Genomic DNA, 16,816 nt, shown 5'->3' with positions numbered 1-16,816 from the left:
GCCCTCTGCTCTCCCCTGGGAGTCTCCCCTGTAGCCTGGCCACACTTTCCTTCAGACCAAACCTGTGGCAGATGCCACCAGCACGACAGCTCAGTGGCCTGGCACCAGCAGGGAAGCTCACTGCCTCCTCCCCAGTTCATCCTCGCCACAGCAAAACAGAGCCGGACGCCCTGGTTTCCCACGGTGTTCCCATTTCACATACATCCTCTCACCCTGACCACGTCCTACGAGTAGTGGGTATTATCCCCATTTTACAGGCGAAGAAACTGAGATGGGAAAAGGTAAAGCAGCTGATCCCAAACTAAACCATGTGGCTAGTGAGCCGGGGTGGGGGGGGGGGTTTGCAGGCAAACCCAGATCTCTGACTCTAACCCCATCTGCTTTCCCCCACTTCAGCCTTAGAATCTCCACATTTGATTTATTCTTAATTTAAACCAATCAGTATTATTCCTATTTTACACAAGGCTTAGAGAAAGAATAATTATACTCTTACGTTTATAGCACCTCCGAGGAGCTCTGCTTTAGAACAGAAAGGCAAATTGTTGCTCTCACCTTTCCTCTCTGCAAAGGCTCAAATCTTGGTTCAGATAAGGGAGAGCAGAAGAATCATGGAGTCTCATCACTTTGCTGTGCCCATCGGTAATTGTTCTAAAGGTTCTCAGGTGCGGCTGAGGGAAGCTTTGGGGAGCAGCTGGCCTGTGTGAATACCCGGCTAGAGCTCTCTCTGCGGAGCCCACCCAGTGGCCAGCTCTGCTGCGAAGCTAGCCTCCCCTGAAATCATTACCACCGTCACCACCCTCCTCATGACACCTGCGGCTTCTTGTGAATCTATCATGGGTCCCCCCCCCATGCTCTTTACAGGCATTATTTCTGAACCCCATTTTGCACGTGGAGAAACTGAGGCTCAAAGGCATCTTAACACGCCGGGAGCTCGTCCAAGGCCAGCGAGCTCTAGAGGTGGCATGCCACCCCACCCCAGGGTTCACTCTGCTCAGTCTTACTTGCACCATCTCCCCCTGGGGTGTGAAAAGGTGGGTGAAACACACCACATTCCAACATGGCAGCTGGCTCCCCGCAAGCCTCGGGCCGCTCCAATCCATCAGCACAGGAATTATTAGACTGTGGGAGGAAGAAGGCAGAAGGGCTTCCAAGTATGCTGGTATTTAAGCAAAGTTTCCAAAGGAAGCTGGAGCTGCGCGCCCCAAAATCTGGAGACAGAAATCTGAATTTGTTCTAAAGTCAACAAAGGAGAAAGCCCCCTGCTGAGGAGGGGACAAGCCTTGGCCAGAGAACAGGTTTCATGTGAAATTATTTTTTGTGGGCGGAGAAGAGAAGAAAAGAGCAACAGAAGCCTTGGGCTAGGAGTCATGCGTTGCTGCTTGCATAAGCAGCTCAGCTTTTCTCACTCCCCAAAAAGAACACACACACACAAAGTCACTCCCCAAAGAGAACGGGGGAAAAAAAAAAACCCCACAAAGCCAACCTAAGCTGATGCATGAACTGGGCCCCACCAGGATGAACCCCAACACTTGCTCAACAGAACCCAAGCCTCGTGGCCCCTGAGTGCACTCTCCCAGCCACCGTGTAGCATCTGCCCAGGCGGACTGAAACCGGGAGGGACAAGAAAAGCTCCCCCGAGGAATGCTCAGAGGCAGGGCCATTGTTCACAAGGTGCAGAGGAAAAGCAGCCGGTTCCCTTTTTCCTTAGATAGTTCCCAGGATTTTTTTATGGTTCTTCAAGTGAAGGGGAGTGCCCACGTACAGGAGGAGCCAGCTGCTAACGAGGACGGGGACCGTCCGCCTGCTGGCCCTCCTGAGTCCGGAATAACACTCAGCAAAGGACGGAGGCTTCCAAAGATGGCTTTGCACAGGATAGATGATCCGGCCCTAGAATTCTGCCCCAGGGGTTTACTGCTATGTTGATAAGCTCTCTCTGAAACTGAGTAAATTAAAACCATCAACTTTCTTTTGCTCCCCATTTTGTGGGTCAGAAATTTAGAAAGGGCTCAGTTAGGTGGTCGGTTTCTTATCCACATGGCATCCGCTGGGGCCACCAGGGCTGATGGGTCCCCTTCCCTGGTGGCCCCTTCAGAATGGTGACTCCGTGGCTTCTGGCCTCTCTCTCTTGTCTTTCCATGTGGCCCCTCGTCCCCCAAGACTCCTCAAAGCATGGCTCCCTCAGGGTGACAGACACTGACGGGCTGCCCTAAGAGAACTTAGAGAATGCTGCACACATTCTTCAACTCCAAACTAGGATTTTTATTTCATCCTTGGTATCATAACAACCACAGGACCTGAATGCCGTGAGAGAAGAGACCACATCACTTGTACACAGTTTCATGTTTGCCCAGCAGCCAGCCATTGCACAGAGTGAATGAATTAATGAATGAATGAGTGAATGTCTAAAAGAGTGCCAAGTTGTCAAATCAGATAAATTTCAACTCGCTTCTCAAGTAAATATGACCTTCTGCCCTTGTAAGGGGCATCCACATGGCATCAAAATCGAACGTCCCTGAGGATCCTGTAATTTGGGAATCAGGAGATATAGACAGGAACGCGGATCTTCCTTGTCTTGCACTAGGTAAATCTCTCTCTCTCTTTTATAATAACAGCTGAAAAAATAAATCAGGACCAAGATTTTGGTAAATCAGTTAAACTTTCTTCAGCCACAAAATAAGGAAACTAACAGCTCCCCTGCCTCCCTCACAGGGGTGGGTGAGGATAAAATAGCCCAGCTGCAAGAGTCACAATACATAGGAAATGCTTTGAAGGACGTGAACTGTCCTGTAAACGGTGGGTATTATTTCTCCCGCATTTTGGAAGGCTCCCCCCTACAGCCCAGAGTACAGATGAGAAGAGCTACCCAACCTTTCCACTGTCCTGGTGGTTCTTTTTTTTTTAAAGATTTTATTTATTTATTTGACACAGAGAGAGAGACAGCTAGAGAGGGAACACAAGCAGTGGGAGTGGGAGTGGGAGAGGGAGAAGCAGGCTCCCCACTGAGCAGAGAGCCCGATCCCAGGACCCTGAGATCATGACCTGAGCCGAAGGCAGACGCTTAACAACTGAGTCACCCAGGTGCCCCTGTCCTGGTGGTTCTACGAGGCAGCTACGATGACTTTCATGGCCAGGATTGGGGTGCAGGGGAGCCGCACAGGGTGGGAACCTGCCTGAACCAGGCATGAGGGTCCGAGGCCAACCAGCAACCAGGTGGGGACCCTGAGCAAGGCCCGGCCCCTCTCTAGATGCGACAGTGGCTGCTGACCAGCTCCCCGAAGCCGCACCTCCCACCAGCCGTGAGTTCCAAGGGGAGCTCCGAGCGGCAGGCTTGGCCAGGCAGTGGCAGGACCATGCTAGGGAACAGAGGCCTTCCTGCCAGGCTCTGTCTGCAAACCTCAAGGCAAGGTACCCACAGAAAAGCCAGTTCATACAACTCCTTAATGAGAAAGGAAAGCAGAGGCTGACAGAGATGAGGGAGAGAAGAGATTCAGGGCCAGGGCCCACTCCGCTCTGCTCCGTGCCAAGGCTCCTGAGAGTTTGACATTTGGAAAAGATCTGGCCTGGTGGAGCCAAGGATTTGGGACAGGGCTCCTTCCGGCTCCCGGGAGTGTCAAGAAGAAGAGAAGGAGGAGGAGGAAAATGACTCAGCTGAAATGAAGAGAAATGTATTTTTAAAAAGCGAAACGATGAAAGGCACAAAGGAACAAAATGGAGCCGCAGGATGGGGTCCAAATGCCTTCTCAGAGGAAGTGGGACGAAGCTGCAACAAGCTTGAGAGCTCACTAGGGTTTCCAAACCAAGAATAACACCACGAAAATGAAGAGAGTCTTCGGGGCCAGCCAGGTCTGTGGTCCTCAGGGGCTGGTGCCCACCTCTGCAGGAGAGATGCTGAAAGCCACCCAGCAGGTCGGAAGCTTCTCCACACTTTTGATTCGGACAATGGAGTGAGTTCTGTGACAGAGGAGTCGGGGACAAAGGTGACCTGGGGCTCGGTCGGGCACCTCACAGGGGCTGGAGTGCCCTAGGACTCCTCCCTCGCTCTCTTACATCCACAAAACCATCGGGGGCCCCCGCAAGGGAGGGGGGTGGAAGGAGGCACCCTCCTCAGAGGCTGACACACTCCCTCCCCTCCGACAGCCAAGGTCAGATGACCCCGATTGCAAAAGCTTCATCTTGAAATATTCAGTGGAGAGCAAGCATGATAATGAAAAGAGATGGGAGAATGAAGAGAAGCCCAGCTCTGCGTCTCCCTTCCCCTGGGTCATCTGGTAAGTGCTGGGTTCACGAGGGGGTTCCGCCTCCTCCCAGGCATGGAACTCCGTAGAAACTCATATTTCCAGAAAAGGGGAGGTTGGGAGGAAGAGTTCAGCTCAGTATGGGCTAAGAACTGTAACCCCTCACAGGGTCTGTCAATCCTGCCACTGTTTTAAGGCTCTGCCAGCCTCCTCTTATGCAGGGCTTCCTGTCACTGGGGAAACCATCCACGGGTGTCTTCCTGGGAGGATGCAGAAGCCAGTCTGGCAGGGAGCAGGATACAGAGGAAGACCCCGGGAGGGGCCAGCGGATCAAACCCCACTGCCCCAACTGTCCTGGAGCAAGTCCTCCCCTGCCCCTTGTAAGAAAACGCCCTGATTATATCCCCTACATTCTGACAGAAAATAGGAAACCAGCAGAGAATTCCTGCCCTCCCCCGAGACCCTACATCATCCCAAAATCTTCAAGAAGAGAAGCCATTCCTCTGACCCATTCAAACAACTACCGGCATGGGAAGGGGACTTGGGGACTGGGGGTGGGAGGCCCTCTGGCCTCCTAGTGGCTGTGGCTCTGCAGAGGAAATGGGCCAGCTGCCCTCTCAAGGCCCTTCCCTGCTGGGCATGAATGTCCTGGGAGTCTTCTACCAGCCTCTGGGTTTCTACAAAGACACCCACAGGCAGAGACGGAAGTAACCTCCATACATATGTTTCCAGGGCCTGTGGCCTCAGAAGCTGTGTCATGTAGGGGAAGCAGAGACGGAATTGAATGTGCCAGAGATTTGTTGGGAAAAGGCTGGAGCTGGAGCCGGCAGGCAGAGCCTCAGACCACAGTGCAGGCCTGACACCTGCAAAGGGGGAGGAGGAAGGAGGGCTGGGTGAGACTGCAGTGATGCTCTGAGAAAGTGACAGTCAGGGTATGGGGACCGCAGCGCGAGGCGTGCCGCTAGAGGGGGGCTGTGTTGAGCAGGAATGTCCAGCTCAGTTCCCGATCCCCGTGTGTCAGTCATTGCTGAGAGCAGCCTGGGGGGAGGGTGGCTTAGCCTGGACGCTGTGATGGGCCCCAAAGGAGAGGGAGGTGGAGGCTGAGCTGCCCACACTGTACAGCAGGGAGAGCTGGGCAGCGTGCTCCTGCCGCGACTTCATGGCCCACACTTTTTAAAACAGCTTTGAGTAGGGCACTATACTCAGTCCTTGAGCATGGTCCTACCCAAGCCCAGCCCTTGGGCAAGAGGCTCCACGGGTTATTGTGAGAAACGAATAAGAGAATGAATATAAGATTAATTTTCAAGCTAGAAGACCCACACTAGAGGTTCACAAAATTGTGGCTCACAGGTCAAATATTGCCTGTACATGTATTTGGTTTGACTCACATGTTGATTTTTTTAAAAGCCAAATTAGTGGCCAGCACGTACAAGCCATAAAAATCCAGATTTCCAGCTTTTCTTCAAGAATAAAAACATCCACCAATCCCAAGTCTTCTTTTCAGTTTACCACAGTCCTTACCACTCCCTATTGTCTTACACCCTACCTGTTGCACTAACATACTTGATGAGCCTGGCCCCCGTAGACCACCTGCCTACACTCATGGATGCATCCAAGCCATTCACGGTTATTCCATTTCTTATGGGGATATAAAGAGGCACATTCAGAAAACCTAAACAGAGTGCCAGGAAATTCAAATACAAGCAAGAAAAACAATAAAACAACTGAGAGATCGATTTGGAAAAATCCCTCAGGAAGAGTTGAATTATGGAAGAAAAAATATAAGAAAGGAGATCAGTCTCGGAGACTTAACATCCAAACAGCAGGAATTCTAGAATAAGGGAAGAGAGGAAATAGTAGGGAGAAAAGAAACAGTATAGAACTGAAGGACAGGCCTTGTCAGACTGAAAAGGCCTAAGGAGGACCCAAGACAGTGAATGAAAAACTACCCCACAAGATGCATTTTTGTGACATTTCTAAACTCCTAGGAATAAAGGAGAAAAATCCCAGAAGCTTCTAAGAAGCAGGGGGAGGAGTTACATAAAAAGAATCAAGAATCAGCATGGCCCCGGACTTCTCAAAACTTCTTGAAGTTTTAGAAGCCAAAAGACAAAGGAGCAAGGCTTCAGCATGCTGAAGGAAGTAATTCTACACCCAGTCCGATCATCAATTAAGTGGGAGTACAATCCAGATATTTTATAAAACATGCAAAGTCTCCAAAAATTTCCTTCTCAAATATCCTTCCACAGGAAGTTCCTGGAGGCTGTGCTCCACCAGAATGAGGGAGTAAAGTGAGAACAAAGACATAATCAGATCCAGGAAGCAGAGATCTAGCACAGGAGAAAGGGAAGGGACTTCCCAGGATGACCGTAAGAAGGGTCCAGGGGAAGCAGAGCAGGGGACAGAGGGGACTGCAGGTGACCACTTCATGGTACTGTCAGGGGACTTAGGGGTGAGTTAGTGATGGTTAAATTAGTTACAAGAAACGAAGCAAACCAAAAATGAGCAAAAGGCGTGAACAGGCATTTGACAAAAGAAGACGTCCAAATAGCTAATAAGCACATGAAAAAGACACCAACAACATTAGTCATTGGGAAAATGCAAATTAAGGCCACAAGGAGAATCACTGTCCACCCAGAAGAATTGACAAATTAAGAACGACAGACAATCCCAAGTGCTGAGAAAGCGGTGAAGCAACCGGCCCTTTTATATGCTGCACCTGGGGGCACAAACGGTGCCTTATGACCACTCTGGAAAGCTCCTACAGGTAAATATCTATCCATCCTATGGCTGCAACCCCACGCCTAGGAACATGTCTACAGAAATGAGTACACAGAGCCAGAAAAATGCTAGTACAAGAATATTCAGAGTAGCTTTATGTGTAACTGCCAAGAACTGGAACCAGCCAAATGTCCACAGATAAACAAAGTGTGGTATTTCCATCCGAGGACTTCCACTCAGCATTAAAAAGGAACAAATGACTGAGACACACAGTCACACAGATGAATCTTTAAAGCATGAGAAGGGTAAGAAGCCAGTCAGAAAAGAATACATGCGGGATGAGTCTAGTGATAGAAGGTTAAAAACAGGAAAAACAAGTCTATGGAGTTGAAATTCAAAATAGTGGTTATCTCTTGCGGGGAGGAGGCAGGGACAGGCAGGTGCTCACTGACAGGGGCACGAGGGAACCTTCTGGGATGCCATAGGTCTGATGTATTGTGGGTGAGAGTCGTTAAGCCGGACACTTGAGGTACTTACGTTTTACTACATGCGATTTATTCCTCAATAAAGTCTTGAAAGGAAACTAAACAAATCAAAAAGAGGCATCATTAATTCCATGAAAAGTAAAAAGTTATATTTAAAAAGAAAATGTAATCGTGGCACACTCCCTGTAGTATAGACTGAGCTCAGCTATAAACAGCAATTACCTGGTGGTGATAATGGATAGATACACGACCCATGGATTCAACCAGAAGCCATACTGGCTGGATAGGCAGGAGGGCAGTGTGTATGGGAGGGTAGCTGAGGGTTAGGGGATGAGCAAAGAGAGCTAAATTCTAATATTTCATAGTAGGGAGTCAGAGATAATGTCTAAAATCAAATAAAGACATAGCAGCGAGGCAGGTTATCCAGACATCTGGAGGAAAATACTGGAAGAAAGAGCTAAAGGACAGCAAGCGGTCGTTGGTGGGGAGGGGTGGGGCAGGTAATTTGGATCTGCTAGAATTGGGTTTGGCAGAAGGAAACAGAAACGCAAAACAAAATCCCTTCATTAAACCAGAAATGCATTTCTGTGCCAGGTAAAAGTCTGAAGATAAGTAACTCAGGGCAGCTCCACAAAGTTCTCAAAGACTCTGGCCCCCTTTTCTTGTTACTATTCCACACACGCGGCCTCTGGTTTCAAGATCACCTTAGAGTTCAACGCGACTGCTCCAGCTCCAGCCATCAAATCCGTATTCCTGCCAGCAGGATGGAAAAAGGGTGCATCCCCGTTGTCTTTTCAGGATGTTCCCCTGACGTGAGCACACAACACTTCTGTGTCAATCTCACTGGCCAGAACTAAGTCCCATGGTCACTCCTCATTGTAAGGGACGCTGGAAAAAGATCATCTCTGTTCTGGAAAGCCATGTGCCAGCCATGGAAAAAGGAGGCTCTGCCAACAGAACTTGTGTTTAAAATTTTTAACTATATATAGGTACTACTTAGCTAAAAGTTAAAATCTAAAAGGAAAGAAATAGCACAAGCAGCCACCAGTCCCGTAAAGAGTGGTTTTGCTTGGTGGCCCAGCATGGCAGGCTCATTGGTCCTGAGGACACACCCGGGCAGGTGGCTGAAAACACCTCGTGAGAGCAGGCATGGCATCTCGAGCCTCCGGCCAGGGCCCGGCGCCCGGAAGCAGGCCCGCAGAAGGATCCCCGAGAAGCTGGCCTGATGGAGAGAAGGCATTGGGTGGCACGCACGAAGTAATAACCTACCGCCCGACCGAGCAACTGCTTGACAACAACCTTGCCGGGAGCCCCAAGCTCCGAAATCTTTCCTCAACTTCCACATTTAGACTGGTGTTCGAAAAAGAGAGAGTTGCACGGTGCCCTGGAAAGATGGAAATTGTTATTCCTCCTTTACAGATAAAGAAAGAGACGCCCAGAAGTTAAGCAACTTCCCCAGGTCACCACAGCAGTTGCCGAGACTTGACCTCAGGAATCCCCGAGACCGAGTCCCGGTTTCTCTCCTCCACGAGACAGGCGCTCCTCCAAGGGGCCTGGCGGCCACCCGCAGCTTTTGGATTCTCTGCAGGGCCACATCAGGCCTGTCAATAAGTCACAAGAAGCAGTGACTCATCTGAAGACAAGATAAACAACAGGGGGGCCCGGTGGGATGAGAGGCCCTGTTTCCTAGGAAGCTGCTTTCTGCAGGGCTGCGAGAGTACACAGTCGGCCGGCAGGAACCCCTCTGCAAACACCAGCGCAGCAGTCTGCAGACAAAGAGAAAATGCTGCTGTACCAGAAACGCGCTGCCGAGCTGGGAGCTGCCGAGTTATTTCAATCCTGAAAAGGGCTTTTGTCAAGCCTGGGCTACGAGCCTGAGCGTATAGAATTCTAAGCCTTTCCCTTCCAATCTCTCCGAAACCAGAAGGAAAAGTCATTCTCTGCTGCTTTAAGGATAGTTATCCGCTGCCTCCCGTCCGAGGATCTCAACATGTTTCACCAACATTTCTAGGTAAAACTGCAGACCCCACGAGTGACTTTGGGACAGTCATTTCCTCTCCCTGAACCCCAGGTCCGGGGGAGAAGCAGATGGTTCTCAGGGAGACGGAGGCAATTTGGCAGAGCGCAGAAAGAGCTTACTGCCCACCCCCACCGAACCCATCTTGGCCAGATCTGTCTGGATGCAATGGGCCCCTGCGGACCACCCAAAGCCCAGAGCCCAGACGGCCCGACAGGAAAGTGGCAGGCAGGTTAGGGAGAACCTGGTAGACAGAAATAAGCAGAGGGCAAGGCGGAGTATGTAGAAGCCCGCAGGAGGGACCCAGGCCAGGGCTCAACACCAGCAGAGACCCAGGTCAAGGCAGGACCCCACGCCCAGGAAGAATCCCCTATGGGGCAAGAGATCCAGGGAGAAGTCAGTCGAGACTTGGTCATCAGGAAACAGGCCTGCTGAGCTCCAGGTCAGAGCAAGGTGATATAATGCTGACTCAGCCAGAGAGACCTTAGAGAATTTTCACACTCCCTGACAGGTCATGGGATCGATATCTGGGGCTGCCGCTGAGGCAGCTTCCAAGGTTCACAGGCTACAGGACTGGGAGCCTGGGAGGCAATTCAGGCTGCCTGGTTCCCCACCTCCTTCCCTCTGCTTACAGGTCCCCCTTCTCCAAATCATCAGAGGCTAAGCAAGGGACCTCCGAACCAGCCCTGAGACCATGACAGCAGCCAGAACAAAGCCCCTGCTCCTGCATCACCCCTTTCTGGACTCCTCCGGCTTGAATGGGCCTTCCTAATGCATGAGTTTTATCTCTGACCCAATTCAAATGTTCTATTGTTGTTTTCAAGTGACTTACCCTCACTCCACCCCACCACCCAGCACAATGCCATTTACTCAGAAGAGCCCGGTAAGTATCTTTGTTTTTGACGTGGCTTGAAAATAATCTAGTCATGGAATTTTAAAAAGAACTGTATGAGAAAATGAGAATATATAAATAAGCACGAAATGATGCCATGCAAAGAAAAGTTGTAAATTCTGAGGAAGTATTGAAAATACAAGTGAATCAGAAAGAGGAGCCATTGATCTTAGAGAAGGGGAGTTTTGAAACAGCCTGTAGGAGAAAAAGAATTTGGACTTACATAGTAGAGTAATTTTGGTTCGAGCAACAGCAATCTAGTTCAAAGTAGCTTAAGCCCAACAAGAAAATAAAAAGGAAGGAAGGCAGGGAGGGAGGGAGGGAGGGAGGGAGGGAGGGGAGAGAAGGGATGAAAGAGAAAAGAATAGGGCCACTGTATTGCTCAGGCGATGGGACGCAGGCACGGCTAGATCCAGGTGCTCGAATGACAGGTTATCAGGAAACTGCCTCTCTCCATTCTGCTCTCCTCTGTGTTGGCTTCATTCTAAGGCAGGCTCCCTCAAAGGTGGCTTCCTAGACTTAGACCTTACAGTTTTGTCACCCCCGTAGGAAGAGAGCAGGTAGTTGAGAGGGGATTAAAAAAAAAAAATACTGTGGTTGTAAAGAAATTACAGGGGTGGATTTGCCACTGCTTCGGCTTCGCCTGGAGTACCCTCACTAAGACATGTGTCCTTAGTTTACCTGGGGACACAGACTCACCCCTGCAGCCAGCAAGGTGTGGTGCTCTGATTGGCTAGGCTGAGTCACGGGCTCACCCCGGGAATCATGGAGGAAGGCCAACCCCACCCTAATCATGCGGTAGGAGATTTCCCCAAAGGAAGTCAAGATGCCGCTGCCAAGAGAAAGGGGAATGGACACTAGGCAGCAAAGCTCAGCAGAACCCTACAGGCACAAGTAGCGGAGTGATGGGAGGCTGGGTGGACTTCACACTAATGGTTCCTGCATCTGGAGTCCAACACTCCATCTAATGACCCCCCTCCCACAAGGCAGTCGTAGGAAGGTACCCAGCTCCCTGCCTCCCCGCAGGAGAGTCCCAAGTGAAAGCCGAAGTTCCTGAAGAGAGCTTGGGGCTCCCAGAGCCAGGACAGATCTGCCCCACTCCCCTCCCCCCCTTGCAGCCCGCCACCTGCTCTGGCCAAGACTGCCAGCTGTGGAGTCTCCCCACCACCAGCAGGGAGGCCTGCAGGTGTCCAACAGCGGCCCCGGAGGCCCGGAGCCCACACCTGCATCCTCTGCGGCCACCAGACCCCACCAGGGCCCTGCCAGCAGCAGGCACACGGATGCTCACATGTCCTTCCAGCAGAGCGCATGCCTGCGGGAGCCCAGAGGAGGGCATCAGCAGTTCTCGCTCTGCCATTCCCTTACCCATTTTTAACCTCCTGGACGAAAGAATTCAATCCGGCTTGTCTGCCTCTCCCCACAGACCTCAGAATCCAGCCGGAGCCAGTATGTCACACTTCCTGCAGCAGCCCAGGGGTCAGGAGTTCACCCGCTGAACCACTGCCTGGGGAGCGGGGGTCTTAATAAGCATTACATCCTCCCCCAAAGCTCCAACAGCTGTGTTCCCCCCCTCCTCGCTCTGAAGGGAAGAGACCAAATAAAGCAGCAGGGGGAATTACGTGTGCAGAAAAGCTCAGCGTGGGATTCCGAGTCCAAAGGTCAGACTCTCAGTCAGGACTCCGAGCAGGTCATTTTTTGGTTTCTGCCTCAGTTTTCCCATTGGTAAAATGGGGCTGAAAAAGATCATTTCAAGAAAGTGAGCCAGGCTTTGATACAGTTCTCCATCCAGGTTCTGCTGGGTGGGACTTTCTAGAACTTTCTAGACTCCCAACCCCACCTTAGGAGAGAGAACCGCAGTCTGGCCCAGCTTGCATCTTCAGTTCTGGGTCTACGCGGGGCACTGGATAAAGCAGAAATCTGGAGGACGCAGCCACCAGCTGTAGGCTTATGGCTCCCTAAGCATTTCTAAGAGGAGACCAGAGGCTGGCAGAAGGGCCAGAGCAGGGCAGCCCACAGTGCCCCAAAACTCTAGGGCCTAGGCTCCTACATTGTGTCTGGGAACACCTCTGAGGATTCACGACCTGCCGCTCAGAGCATTACATATATTTATAAAGACAGCAACAACAGGGAGATGGAGAGGCCACAAAGTTTAAGGAGAAGGATGAAAAGAACTAAATATATGGCTAGGTCAGAACAGGCAAGAGGGAGGTGGTTCCTGGCTGGTAGTCTAGAACTCAAAAGTTATTCCTTAGAAAAGTAACAATAATTAGAAAGAGAGAAAATTAAAAGAAAAAAAGTCTGGATAAAGCACGTTTTATGCGCCAGGCTTGGGAGCATACAACTACTTAGCAAGGCCAGACCCCACTTTGGAGCAAGACTAACTATAAGGCCTTTGTATACAAGGTGCTTCAAAAGGACAGACCTAACAAAATCACTAAAATGGGAATTAGGGCAAGTTCTGGCAATTGTATTAGACAATTTTGGTTGCCAGTGGCAGCAGCCCAATTCAAACTGGTTTAAGCCAGCAAACGGAATATACTGGCTAAAAAGGTCAGGGTTCCAGCTTCAGGCATAGTTGGATCCAGGCTCAGACGGTGCCATGAGGACTCAGCCACCTCCTCTCCATCTCTCAGGCCCGACTCTCTCCGTGCCAGCTTCATCCTAGGTTCCATGTGGCATCCCTTGGATGCTGCAGGCTTACAGCCTCCTTCCTACTGGCATTCACAGAGGAAAAAAGAGTTTCTCCTTCCCAAGGGTTCTCACTGGCCCATTTTTTGTTTTTTTGTTTTTTTGTTTTTTCCACAGTCACTGTGGCCAGGGAGAAGAAATACACTGCTCAGAACAGAACCACATAGGAAGTGTCTGATATGAGTCCGGAACTCTGAGAGAAAGGGTTGGACTGGAGATTTAAAAGGGATTCATTGGGATAAAGATAGAGCCAGGATTGCCAGCTTTGCCATTGCCCAGCTGTGGGGCCTTGAAGGAGTCAGTGTCCCGCTGTGAATATCCCACTGTGAACCTCTGTTTCCTCACCTGTGAATGGGGTTGACAGTGCCCGCTGCAGGGGCTGCTATGGAGACAGAGCGAGATGACCTTTGTACAGTAGCTAGCACGGAGCACGCAGCATTAGTGCTGCTATTCCTTTTTCTATCTCCCATTTGTTTCTTCCTTTAGTTTCCCTTTACCCTGTTTCTACCTTAAGGCTGCCAGAGGCTAGCTACCCCTCAGCACTACGCAGTGCCCCGGGAAGGGCTGCAGTAGAGAGATGGAAAGGGGCCGGGCTATAGGGCCTCATGACACCCATCCCTCCATTCACTTCAATGTGCCCCATCTTGCAGCTGAGGCTGGGAGGCAGGGATGGGGCCTGCCAGGTGCCCCCGAGGGGCTGAGGCTGGGGTGGGATTCCTAGGGGCTGGGGCTGGAGCACGAGTTTCCACCCGAGGCATCTTGAGCTATCAAGAACCACAGGGCCAGGAAAAGGACCACCGGGGAAGCCAAATGCAGAGCCCCCGAGCACACATCCCTGGTGTGGAAGCATCAAGACGGGAACGGATGGGGGCTGCCAGGTGAAGAAGGTGGGAACAGGAAAGGGAAGCAGAGGGAAGAGATAGAGAAGCGACCTTCAGAATCTGATCCTCAGTAAAGGCCAGAGAAACACAGCCGGGGAGCTCACAGGCCAAGTCAAGGCCAACCCTGAGTTCTAGGAGATTGGAGAGATTCTTTGAATTCAGAAAAACATCAGGATAACTCCACCCACTGTTCCTGGAAAGGGCCACACGATGACAGTAATCATGGCCCAGATGTGGGTGGGAATCCAGTGAGGGGCAGTCACAAGGAAGAAAGAGCAGGCCACCAATTCTGGGAGGCCCTTCCTTGCCTTGTCTTGCCTCTTCAAGCGATTCTTTTCACCGAGAACCCCCTCCAGCCCGGCCCGAACACAAGCAGAGCCGCAGAGCAGGGAGGTGTGCTCGCACAGAGGGTCTGCAGACCAGCCGTGACAGATGACTCCAGCTTCCTGTCGTTTCTGGCTTGCAGGGCTTTGGGCGGGTCTCATCTCCTAGTTTGGAAAGTTGGAGTGACCACCGGTGCCCTCCGAGCAGTGGCGGGGCCTTGGGGGGCTAGGATCCGGCAGAGATGGCAGCGAGAGCCGTGAGCAGAGAGAAGCTTCGGGGCTCCCCCACCGCTCCACCCACCAACCACAGGGTCCCCCCAGAGCAAGAACAGCCCACCCGGGAGCCCGGGGGGCAAAGACTTCTACTCTTCCTCCTCAGGTCCACCCCTGGCAGCAGACCTCTGGCATCTCTGGCCTTCTGTGATTCAGAATTCCTCAGTACAGCTCGCGGGGAGGCGGCCATGCGGCTGAGTTCAGGACCTGCGTCTTAGAGCCGTCTTGCCTGAGTTCAAATACTGCCTCCAAGTCTCGATTAGCTGTGTGACTTTGAGCGAGTCATTTTCCCTTTCTGGGCCTCAGTTTTGCCATCTATAAAATGGTGATCACAATAGCTGCCGTGGGGGCGCCTGGGTGGCCATTCGTTAAGCGTCTGCCTTCGGCTCAGGGCGTGATCCTGGCGTTCTGGGATCGAGCCCCACATCGGGCTTCTCCCCTGGGAGCCTGCTTCTTCCCCTCCCACTCCCCTGCTTGTGTTCCCTCTCTCGCTGGCTGTCTCTCTCTGTCAAATAAATAAATAAAATCTTTAAAAAAAGAAAAGCTGCTGTGTTCAATTACATGAGCTCAGCGGCCAGCACATAAAAATCACTCGGTGATGGTCCCTGCTGTCACTGTCGTTGTTGTCATTGTTTATCATCATCATCATCATCATCAGGCTCATGGGTGAAAAGAGGTGTCCAGCAAAGTATTTCAAAATCCAAATTCAAGAGGCCGCTTACCACTTAAGAGTTTTATTGTTCCTTTGACGTTCCTTTATCACTCGTTGATCATTCCCATCTTTCTCCTTCCTTGTCTCCTGGGCACCTTCTTTGCAACACGGCCCAAATATCTGCCCTCTGTTGATCAGCAATACACAAGTGGACGTTAAAAGTCAAAGAAACAGGAAAAGCTAACACCAGACAGTGGTTCAAACAGACCGATGCGCAAACGCCGGCATCCGATCAAAGGGGCGCGCGCCCGGGGAGCTCCCGCCAGGCTCCACTCGGGTCCCCAGGGCTGGCTGGCGCTGACGGCAGTGCCACCGGTGCTGTTATCTGACACAGATCCCTCACCACATTTTCCGAGGGGTCTTGTAGACAACAAAAGAGCCAAGGTGGTCCAGGGGCCATGTGGCAGCAGGGCGTCATTCCTCCTCTATAAAGATGACATGACGGGTCTGCGGCCGTAAGCACAGAAGCCTCATCAAGCCCTGGAGAGGAATTTGTGCAGATCCTTCACCAAGCTCCTCCACCTGCATCCCCCCATTTGCCCAAGAATAGTGGGGCCCATTGGTGGGCCAGCTGGAGAAATCGAGAGGACAGCCCTTGACCTGAGATGAAGAGAGCAGTCTAGCAGGCAAGGGGAAGGACCTCAGGCCACCTCGGCAGCACGGGGCCCGAGCACCACCCATCCCCGGACTCACTGGTGTTCGAACAGAGCTGGACCCCCGGCATGGAGACTGAGAGGAACAGAAGGTGAGAGGGAGGCTGCGCAGAGGTGTTAGCGCACAGACAGATGGAGAAAATCCAGGAAGGACTGGAAATGGTCCCTATCTTCACACCAGTAGGCCTGGACTCCGGGTTCCAACAGCAGAGCCTTCCCTTGTGGGCAAAGGTGACCAAAGAAGGGAGTAGTGGCTCCAGGGAGTGGAAGAGAACAGCAGGAATACAGAGGTGCAGGGAAAGGTGGCTGAGAGGCAGGGAAGGGCAAGATGATGGATGGAACGAAGAGGACAGATGGAGATTACAATCCACCAAGTGTCTCCAACCATCCCGAATCCTCGCCTGTGTCCGCACGCTGCAGGTGGCATGGATGGCTTCATCAGGTGTTACAGATGGTGCCCGCACAGCTCCAGGGGGCCCTTAAATGCTATGACCTCTGCCAGTAGCAGCCCCTTAGGTTGTGCAGTGAGCAGCCTGGGCAGCCTTATGCCACCCCCCTGGGATGCATCGGTCCCCGCTGGGTGCTCTCCACCAACTGTATCTCTTTCACCTTGGCTGCCTCCACCCAAGCTTTGCCCCTGACATTGAGACAAAGCTATAGAGTGATCAGGAAAGCAAGTGGCAAAGCCCAAAGAAGGATGAACAGAGTCTGAAATGCCAAGTTCCAGACCTGCTGTCTCTCCCATTAAAGGGGCTGTGGCCTCATGTCAAAATATGTATGTATATATAGATTTATTGAATCCACTGCAAGGCAAAGGCCACCGCACGGGCCCCCACCTGTGCTATCCTGCTGGCAGCTGAGTTAGGGGCTACCCAGGCCCTCACTCATTGGGGGGCCCACTGTATCACAGGTACACACCTGCTGTGGCAGCCCCTC

The 16,816-nt window shown here is 51.7% G+C and overlaps 1 long non-coding RNA gene across 4 annotated transcripts; it reads left to right on the top strand.

The window, feature by feature from the left end:
* The first annotated feature begins 3,547 nt into the window (after positions 1 to 3,547).
* Positions 3,548 to 15,058, top strand: LOC113264105 (uncharacterized). Of its 4 annotated transcripts, none has more exons than XR_003319546.4 (4): positions 3,548 to 3,944; positions 4,138 to 4,268; positions 10,093 to 10,341; positions 14,386 to 15,058. It is a non-coding gene; the product is annotated as an uncharacterized LOC113264105 (long non-coding RNA). The 4 variants fall into 4 exon arrangements; XR_008959253.1 differs by having other exon boundaries at positions 3,548 to 3,977; XR_008959251.1 differs by having other exon boundaries at positions 3,550 to 4,268; positions 13,156 to 15,058.
* The last annotated feature ends 1,758 nt before the right edge of the window (positions 15,059 to 16,816 follow it).

The sequence above is a fragment of the Ursus arctos genome, unplaced genomic scaffold (genome assembly GCF_023065955.2).
Source record: "Ursus arctos isolate Adak ecotype North America unplaced genomic scaffold, UrsArc2.0 scaffold_15, whole genome shotgun sequence".
NCBI classification, from domain to species: Eukaryota; Metazoa; Chordata; class Mammalia; order Carnivora; family Ursidae; genus Ursus; species Ursus arctos.
Note: the sequence above shows the minus strand (reverse complement) of the source record. Positions and strands in the feature narration are given on the sequence as shown.